We start from the raw sequence: 9608 nt of genomic DNA, 5'->3' as shown, positions 1-9608 counted from the left end.
GAATTTCAATGAATTCCGAGTTGAATTGAGTGGGTTATGGTCATTCAATCGGAGGTAGGTCAGTAAACTGCTAGGCGAAAGCGCGAGTCTAACTATGTCCATCATAACTCTTAAATTACTTGGAGTTTTTCATCTCCATTTCCAACTACACTTCGACATCTTCGCAATGGCATGAATTTGATTCAATTCTGAGTTGAATTGAGTGAGTTATGGTCAATCAATCGGAGGTAGGTCTGTAAACTCCTAGACCAAAGTGCGAGTCTAACTATTTCCACCATAACTCTCAAAATACTTGGCTTTTTGCATCTCCGTTTCTTCCGTTATAAACTACACTTCGACTCCTTCGAAATGAAACAAATTTCAATGAAATCCGAGTTGAATTTAGTGACTTATGGTCATTCAATCGGAGGTAGGTCTGTAAACTGCTAGGCGAAAACACGAGTCTAACTATTTCCACCATAACTCTCAAAATACTTGGAGTTTTCATCTCCGTTTCTTCCGTTTTCAGCTACACTTTCGACTCCTTCGTAATGGAACGAATTTCAATGAATTCCGAGTTGAATTGAGTGGGTTATGGTCATTCAATCGGAGGTAGGTCAGTAAACTGCTAGGCGAAAGCGCGAGTCTAACTATTTCCATCGTAACTCTTAAAATACTTGGAGTTTTTCATCTCCGTTTCTTATGTTTTCAACTACACTTCGACATCTTCGAAACGGCATGAATTTGACTAAATTCCGAGTTGAATTGACAGAGTTATGGTCAATCAATCGGAGGTAGGTCTGTAAACTGCTACACTAAAGTGCGAGTCTAACTATTTCCATCATAACTCCCGAAATACTTGGCTTTTTTAACCTCCGTTTCTTTCTTTTTAAACTACACTTCTACTCATTCGAAATGGAACAAATTTCAATTAATTCCGGGTTGAATTGAGTGAGTTATGGTCATTCAATCGGAGATAGGTCTGTAAACTGCTAGGCGAAAGGGCGAGTCTAACTATTTCCGTCATAACTCTTAAAATACTTGGAGTTTTTCATCTCCGTTTCTAATGTTTTCAACTACACTTCGACATCTTCGAAATGGCATGAATTTGACTCAATTCCGAGTTGAATTGACTGAGTTATGGTCAATCAACCGGACGTACGTCTGTAAACTGCTAGACCAAAGCGCGAGTCTAACTATTTCCGTCATAACTCTCAAAATACTAGGACTTTTTCATCTCTGTTTCTTCCGTTTTAGATTACACTTCGACTCCTTCGAAATGGAATAAATTTCAATGAATTCCGGGTTGAATTGAGTGAGTTATGGTCATTCAATCGGAGGTATGTCTGCAAACTGCTAGACCAAAGCGCGAATCTAACTATTTCCATCATAACTCTCAAAATACAAGTAGTTTTTCATCTCCGTTTTTTCTGTTTTAAACTACACTTCGACTCTTTCGAAATGCAACAAATTTCATTGAATTACATGTTCAATTGAGTGAGTTGTGGTCATTAAATCGGAGGTAGGTCTGTAAACTGCTAGGCGAAAGCGCGAGTCTAACTATTTCTATCATAACTCTTAAAATACTTGGAGTTTTTCGTCTCCGTTTCTTTCGTTTTCAGCTACTCTTCGACATCTTCCAAATGGCATGAATTTGAATAAATTCCGAGTCGAATTGAGTGACTTATGGTGAATGAATCGGAAGCAGGTCTGTAAACTGCTAGACCAAAGCGCGAGTTTAACTATTTCCATCATAACTCTTAAGATACTTGTGTAGACACCCCATTTTGACCAGACCCAAGCTTGCGGTGTTCAAGCAAAACCCCATCCAATCACTAAGCTAAGATCTCAAATTACATTGCGAATTAGGGTAGGGTCTCACCAAGGCCCCCGCCAAATTTCATCAAAATCCAAGCCGATTTGTCAAATAAGACGAGCAATGTAGGAAGCATAGTGTAATCTACATAGTGTAATCTAAAAAGGGGGGTGAATCATCTTAAAGGTGGTTGTCCATGGAAAAGGGAGGCATATATATCATTTATTATTATTATTATTATTATCATTTTCGTTTTTTTTTTTTTTTTTTTTTTTTTTTTTTTTTTTTTTTTTTGATCTGAGATTTTGGGAGTCTCAGATCTAGATCCGAGATTTTAAGAATCTCAGATCTGGATCTGAGATTTTGAGAATCTCAGATCTAGATCTGATATTTTGGGAATCTCAGATCTGGATCTGAGATTTTGGGAAAACTCAGATCTGGATCTGAGATTTTGAGAATCTCAGATCTGGATCTGATATTTTGAGAATCTCAGATCTGGATCTGAGATTTTGGGAGAAAATCTCAGATCTAGATCTGAGATTTTCAACTATAAAAGAAGAGTGTAGAGAGGTGTTTGGGGAGAGAAAAAGAAAAGGAAAAAAGAAAAAAAAGAAGAGGAAAGAAAGAAAAAAGAAGAAGAGAGAAACAGAAAGAAAGAAAAGAGAGAAAAAGAGAGAGAGAGAGAGAGAGAGAGAGAGAAACACAGAGAGAGGGAGAGGGTTTGGAGATTTTCTTCTCCTACCACCATCTTCTACTTCAATCCCATCTCCTCCCTCCACCTTCACTTTCTCCTCCATCGCCGATCATCCCACCGATCTCCGGCAATCGGGTGGACTTCGACAACTCTGGTCGAATCCCAACCATCTTTCCGTCAATAGCACAATTACAGTTCCTTCATTTGGCTCTACTGGAACTCAGGGAATTATCTACATCAGGTATGTCAATACAATGGATGTATATGGATATGTACTTATTTGCAGATATATATGCGCATGTCTACAAATAGATGTATGTGTCTCTGAATGTGTATGTGTGTTTCCTAGGTATAGTGATCCTTAGTTCTGATTTTTTATTTTTATTTTTTTTTTATTTTATTTTTCGACCTCAAATGCTCAAAATTTTCAAAATTAAACATCTCAATCTTGTAGATCTCGTCAAACCGGTCAATTCGACATATGGCAGCCCAAATTTGGCCAAAAGACGAGAGAGTTATGCCCGTTTAAAATTTTCAGTCCATAATGATGTTTTTGTTAAGTGTATTAGAAATTACTGTGTCGTGAAACTTTTGGACTGCTACTGCTTAGAATTGTTCAAAACTGTGAACTGGAAAAGTGTTCGTTATAGTATTTCCTAAAACTTTCTTATTGATCAAATTTTTCCATAAATGCTTTTTAACATGTCAAAAACGACTTGCAAGCTTCAGTTTTTCTAAAAACAATGTCATTTCTGCAACAGCAGCTTGTTGGCCATTTTTAGGCTATTCCAGGTCTGTTTCGCCCGAAGCCATACAAAGAAAAAATGTTATTCAAGAGATTTTCTAATACTTTGTCCTTGTGTGAAGTTTTCCAGAATCAATGTTTTAAGTGTCAAAACGGAGCCCGAACTTTCAGTTAAAACACTAATATGTCCTTTAATTGATGTTTTTGTTGTGTATTAGAAATTACTGTGTCGAGAAACTTTTGGACTGCTACTGCTTAGAATTGTTCAAAACTGTGAACTGGAAAAGTGTTCGTTATAGTATTTCCTAAAACTTCCTTATTGATCAAAGTTTTCCATAAATGCTTTTTAATATGTCAAAAACGACTTGCAAGCTTCAGTTTTTCTGAAAACAATGTCATTTCTACAACAGCAGCTTGTTGGCCATTTTTAGACTACTCCAGGTCTGTTTCGTCCGAAGCCATACAAAGAAAAAATGTTATTCAAGAGATTTTCTAATACTTTGTCCTTGAGTGAATTTTTCCAGAAGCAATGTTTTAAGAGTCAAAACTGAGCCCGAACTTTCAGTTAAAACACTAATATGTCCTTTAATGGCGATGGATCGGAAGAAGCCATTTTCCGACCACTTCTGGCCAGATCCAAACAAAGTGGTCAACTGAGAGAATGTTTCTTATGATGAGATCTACAATTTTGATTAGTAGTATTTTTTATGGTTTTGATGTTTGAGGGGTCCAAAAGTAAGTGCAAAGTTGCATTTTTCACATTATATGTCATAATTGTGCTATTTCTTGAAAATCATGGATAACTTGAGCTCAATTCAATTTTAATAATTGTTTTGGATGTTTGAGCTTGGTAGCAAGTTTTAAATTATATATTGAATCATTCTCATGATTTGTTTGGCATTTTTTACAATTTTTGTTGAAAATTACATGTTGAATGGAGATTTCATTTTTTTTAGATTGTTTTGAGCCTATATAGTTCTAATGCTTGTATTGGGATATGATGAGCATGCTAGCAAGTCAGAAATCACATATTGAATCATTCCCATGATTTGTTTGGCATTTTGACCATTTTTTGAAGAGAATTACATATTGGGTGGAAATTTCACCTTTTCTTTTTTTTAAAAATTGTTTGGAGCCTATATCAATTTTAATGCTTATATTGGGGCGATGAAGGTGCTAGCCCAAGCCCATCCTTAGGGGACTTGCTCAGTCCAAGTAGCATACCCCTCATTTGTATATAGGAGACTTGCCTAGTCTTGCTAGTTTTTTTTCTCTATCCTACCTCTGTGTATAGGAGACTTGCCCAGTCTCTTTCTCTTGCTAAACCTCCTCTTTGTGCGTCGTTTGGTTTTGGGAGAACACCCTACTCGGCTTGGCTTCATACCCCTATCCTATATGGGTATCTGGTTGCACATTTGTTGCACCCTAGGGCTAGGTAGCTGTCCGGCCCGGCTGGGTGTTTTACCTTTGCCAAATATGCGCAGGGTCTCTTATTCTTTTTTACGTCATTTGTGTCTCGGAGACAAGCCTTGTCTCATGTAGACAGTTTCCCCTTTAGGAGGCTTACTTAGCCTCATGTTAGAGTAGCCTCCTCTTTTAGAGTGAGTCTTTGACTCGATAGTGTTATTAGAGAGTCTCTGACTCATTTATTCTCCCTCTTTAGTGTTGTTAGTTCGGAGTTTCTCCTTTAGAGTTGTTGATTACTTCGCTTTGATTAGAGGCTAACTCAGTCTTATTAGAGCTTTGCTTGCTTGGGATCTTGGATCGTTTTTCTCTCTTCTTGGGACGCTATCTTTCTTGTTGTGGTTTGTCTCTTTGAGACGCCAGTTTCTTGTTGTGGATCGTCTCTTTGAGGCGTTAGTTGCTTGTTCGGGGTTTCCCCTTTTGGTTTTAGGGCTTTGCCCTAGTTTGTGGTTGTTCTCGCGTGTTCCCTTTAAGATTGAAAACATTTAAAGGTTTAGAGCATTGGAAAAGCTTTAAAATCCAAAAACATTAGAAATTTAAAACTCAAAAACATTTGAAAACTTTAAAACTATCAAAAACATTTGAAAATATAAAAAAACTAAAAAAAAATAAAATAAATCTAAAGTGTTGAGTGTTTCTTTTATAAGCGTAGTTTGAAAGTTCGTTCCGAACTACGTTGGCTTGATCCCTTTCAACAGGGTACGTAGTGCAGCTCAGGATCCACATCCTAAGTCCAGCCAAACCTTAAAAAATAAACATTTTTAATCTTTAAAAATTACAAAAATATTCAAACCATTTTCAAAAAGATCTTCCTCTAGAGTTAGGAGTATGTCCTAGCTGTTTAGGTTGTGTTCTAGAGTTAAGAGTTTGTCTTGATTGGTATTGATATGGTATGTCTTGTCGTGTGAGTGTCTCTAGAGTTAGGAGGCCTCGAGTCGATCGGTCAGACATCTAGTCGAACCGATGGCTAGATTAGGCATATAGTCAGCCCATAGTTTTCCTTAGGATGCACGGCCTAGTTACACATAGGTTGTAGGAACCACCTGCATTAGCCCAGGGCTAACCTACATTTAGTTAGGGCATATAGGGTGTCCTAAAATTCACAATTTACCGGAATTTAAATAATTGTGTAAGAAACTTTAATAACTAGTCCGGTCTTTTAGATCGAGTCTAGGATAAAGGTCTAGGTGTCTTAGGCATCCTAGCTTAGAATAGGGCATCGAACTACGTGGGCTCCGATTCTTCCCGAGGCCGGGATACGTAGCGCAGCTAGGATGGATGGCCATTCTGGTCCGAGTCCAGTCCTGCATTAGAGTTAGGACTTGTCCTGTCATATATAGCATAGATTTGTATCTCATGTTTTGATGTGTTTTCTTACTTTCTTGTACTGATACTATACCTTTGGTTGTAGCTTGCATGTGTGTGTCCACCAGAAACTTAGACACCCATTAGGCATGTCACTCATAACCTAGCTTTGCTTAGGTGACACATTTTTCATTTCATTTTATGTGTTTATTTCTTCATTCTCAGGAAATGCATGCTTAGGTAGACGATTCCTGAGGATTGTTCCCATTTCACATGATTTTTACCCAACTTCTTTAGAGTTAATGAAAATGGCATAAGAGACCAAGTGCTTGCACTCGGACGAATTGGGGGTGCTCTCAGACCTTCTCCATTCGTAACCAGGCACGAACCCATATATATTTCTGGTTATCCATTGCACAGAGGATTTGATTTTAGGGTTCCATGGCATGTCCATGGATGGCGACTCTGAGTTTATTTTAGGTATGTCTCGATTTTGAACTTCGGTTCCGGATCAAGACATATCTCTTTCTTTTTACATCGCCACTCGTGATATGCTATGAGGGTGGCATCCGTTTTGAGAGTTCCTTGGCAGAGCTCTCATTCACGTGGATGATCCAGAGGATGGTGTAGGGGGCCTGTTCCCTCACCTTCTCATTTCTTCTCTCGGATCGGGGTCCACAGGCTGGCGACTCTGCTGGGGAGTTTTTTTTGAAACATTGCCTAACTCTATAAAAATGCCATTTTTACTAACTTTGAAGAAATTTGAGCTAAAATCATTTTAAATGGGAACTTTATCGTTAGAATCCAGGGGCACCAGATAGGCGCGTAATTAAAATGAGGGATTCACACACTACACATCATGCATTATCATAATTGTTATTTCTTTCATTGTTTTTCCTTCTTGGTTCCACGGGATAGATTCAATGCGTGCCCGACTGGGATATCTTTATCCTGATGGTACTGTTGAATCTATTTCCAAGCTATGCGCCGGTGCTGCAGCCGTAGACATTGGGCGTACTTTTGTCTACAGCAGCCGATGAGCAATGAAACATACTATGTATAACATGGGGCGTACTTGTGTTATACATGTTAAGTATGTTTCATACGCATAGTACCCGATAGATTGAGTCTGGAGCCCTACTTTGTTTTATATATATTATATATACTTACTAACCTAGTAAAGCCCAACTAGGAAGTACCCGTTTCGAGATTGCATTCATATAGGGTCGAACATGTGTTGCTTACACATGTGGAGCCTAGAGTTAGGAGCTTTGTCCCATCTGTAGACTAGAGTAGCTCACCTTGCGTGGCTACAACACGGTCCTAGCACACTCATCAGTCTGTCTTGAGTCGAGATTTTCTCGACTCCGCTAGATTAGATTTAGGGCTGGTGCCCCTGGTTAGGATTTGTGTGTATGTGTATATATCTATATATATACTGATTATGTATATTATGGTTCTCCTCTTAGTCAGAGATTCTTTATTTAATTCAATCAGTTATATCCATTCCGTTATTCAGATCTAAGTCTAGTCAGTGGCTTTTTGGTCGCCATTATCTTGGCCAGGTTTAGTCCTTGATCTGTTGATTATAGGGTTTGATCAAAGATGTGTGATCACTCATCTTTGATGAAAAAATTCCATGTCCCAGATTGTCAAGCTTATTCCTATTGATCACTTAAAGGTTATCTTCCCTTCCTTATCATCTTGTTCTATCTGAGTGTCAGGTCTGATCATGGCGAACAATCTGTTAGACAAGTGGATAGCCGAGACTATTAAATCTTTTCCGCTAAGGTGTGAAGAATGGAGTATCACTGAGCGTTTCATCGGTTCATTTACTCATCTGAATAGTCGTGGCATAAATTGGAAGTTTCTTCAAGCAGCTGCTAAATGTTGGGATCCTGTTTTCCATGTTTTCCGATTCGGGTCTTTTCAACTCTGTCCTATATTTGAGGACTGGTGTGCCTTGTTAAAGCTTCCTCCCGAGGGACTCTGGATCCGACCTTCAAGCACAGACTCCCCTCATGATCTTTTTTACAAACTTTTTGAAAATAAGATCGTGAAAACTCTGCCTTGCTTAACTGAGAAAAATGTGCAATTTCAAACCCTCATTGAACTGTTTTCTCAAAACGTCGATCCTACTGACTCCCGTTTTCAGAAGTGTCGACGTAATGCCTTAGTCTTTGCTGTCTTTGCACGTCATGTTCTTCGTAGAGATTCTAGTGCTGCTCCTTTCACCTTGTTAACAATTGTAGATCAGATAAATGAGGGGAGAAATCCTGTCCCTACAATGCTAGCTGAAACCTTTTATGGCTTAGACGTTATTGCTAGTAAAAAGGTACAGGATAACTTTTTCGGCTGCGCCAAGCTGTTATATGTGTGGCTATGTGAGAAACTCACTATCCTTCAGCCACAGAACCGCATTGAGTACACCCTTAAAAGTCTTCATTCCTGGAAGACCAAGATTAAGCAATCTCAGCTTAAAGAATGGCACCATTGGTTGCAGACCATAAAGGAAAGCCAAATTCGTTGGGTGAGTCAATCATGTCCACAAATTGTTACCAGTACTTGCCCATACTCATTTGTCCATCTTATGGGTTTAGAAAAATCATCTTTCTATGCACCTTTGTGTTTCCCTTCTCAGATTATTGGAATCTTGTGTCCTCCTAAGGTTATCACACCACCTTGTTGTGAAGACCTTACTCCTGATCTCATTGCATCCATAGTAGCTGCCTGGAGAAACAAAATCACGGAGAGGAGATCTATTTTCATGTCTAAACTTCGAAAGGGAAGAGAATTTGGGGAGCCTGCAAACCGAAGAGCTCGAATTAATGAACCATGAGGATCTTTGGATCAAGATTGTCATTTTATTGTTTTCATTTGTTCAAAGAATTTTTTTACAGTCAATGATTCAGGGTTTTCAGCATTTTTACATTGTAACCGATTGCCGCCAGTATAATCAATACAAAGGATGTTTGTTTTTACTTTTGTCTCTATTGGTACAAACTCTTTTATTTCATTTGTCAATCAATTAATCTAGTTTGTTAACTTCCAATCAGGATTCTGAAAGATAGCAACCATCGCTCCTAAAAAAGACTCCCAAGCTAAGCCTGCCTGGTCTAGACCTACTTCAGTGTCTAGACTTGTTCGTCATTTTGATTCTCCTGTGCCATCCGCAGTACACTCACCTTCTTCACCAGAGTCTTCCGGTTCCTTTGAAGTAAATCAAATGGCAGACACAACTGAACTTTTAATGAGCATGCAAGAGATGATGAAAAACCTCACCCGAGACATGGCAGGAATGAAAGAAGAAATGGCAAACATGAAAACACAGATAAGTGATAAGACTTCCACGTCTAGGCCCGTACTTCAGCCTTCTCATGTTCCAGCTCCGGAGTCGCATAGACCCGTTATCCAGTCTTTCGAGGTGAATTTAGATGATGATCAGTATGCTGCAGAGTATTGTGCTCCAGAGGTTGATAGAGAAAAAGAAAAATTTGAAAAATTTGAGAAGGAAATGTTTGAAAAGTTCAGCAAGATGGCTCATGAGATGGAGCAGATGAGAGTCCAGGGACCCAAGAAATTTGACGTATCTGAATTAATACTAT

At 38.6% G+C, this 9608-nt stretch overlaps 1 long non-coding RNA gene across 1 annotated transcript; it reads left to right on the top strand.

Annotated features, from left to right (window-relative positions):
- Nucleotides 1–2395: 2395 nt before the first annotated feature.
- LOC143852039 (uncharacterized) lies at nt 2396–9495 on the top strand. Its single transcript, XR_013236628.1, has 2 exons — nt 2396–2730; nt 9060–9495. It is a non-coding gene; the product is annotated as an uncharacterized LOC143852039 (long non-coding RNA).
- The last annotated feature ends 113 nt before the right edge of the window (nt 9496–9608 follow it).

The sequence above is a fragment of the Tasmannia lanceolata genome, unplaced genomic scaffold (genome assembly GCF_043159265.1).
Source record: "Tasmannia lanceolata isolate RefF3 unplaced genomic scaffold, GAP_Taslan_0.1 ptg000018l, whole genome shotgun sequence".
Lineage (NCBI taxonomy): Eukaryota > Viridiplantae > Streptophyta > Magnoliopsida > Canellales > Winteraceae > Tasmannia > Tasmannia lanceolata.
Note: the sequence above shows the minus strand (reverse complement) of the source record. Positions and strands in the feature narration are given on the sequence as shown.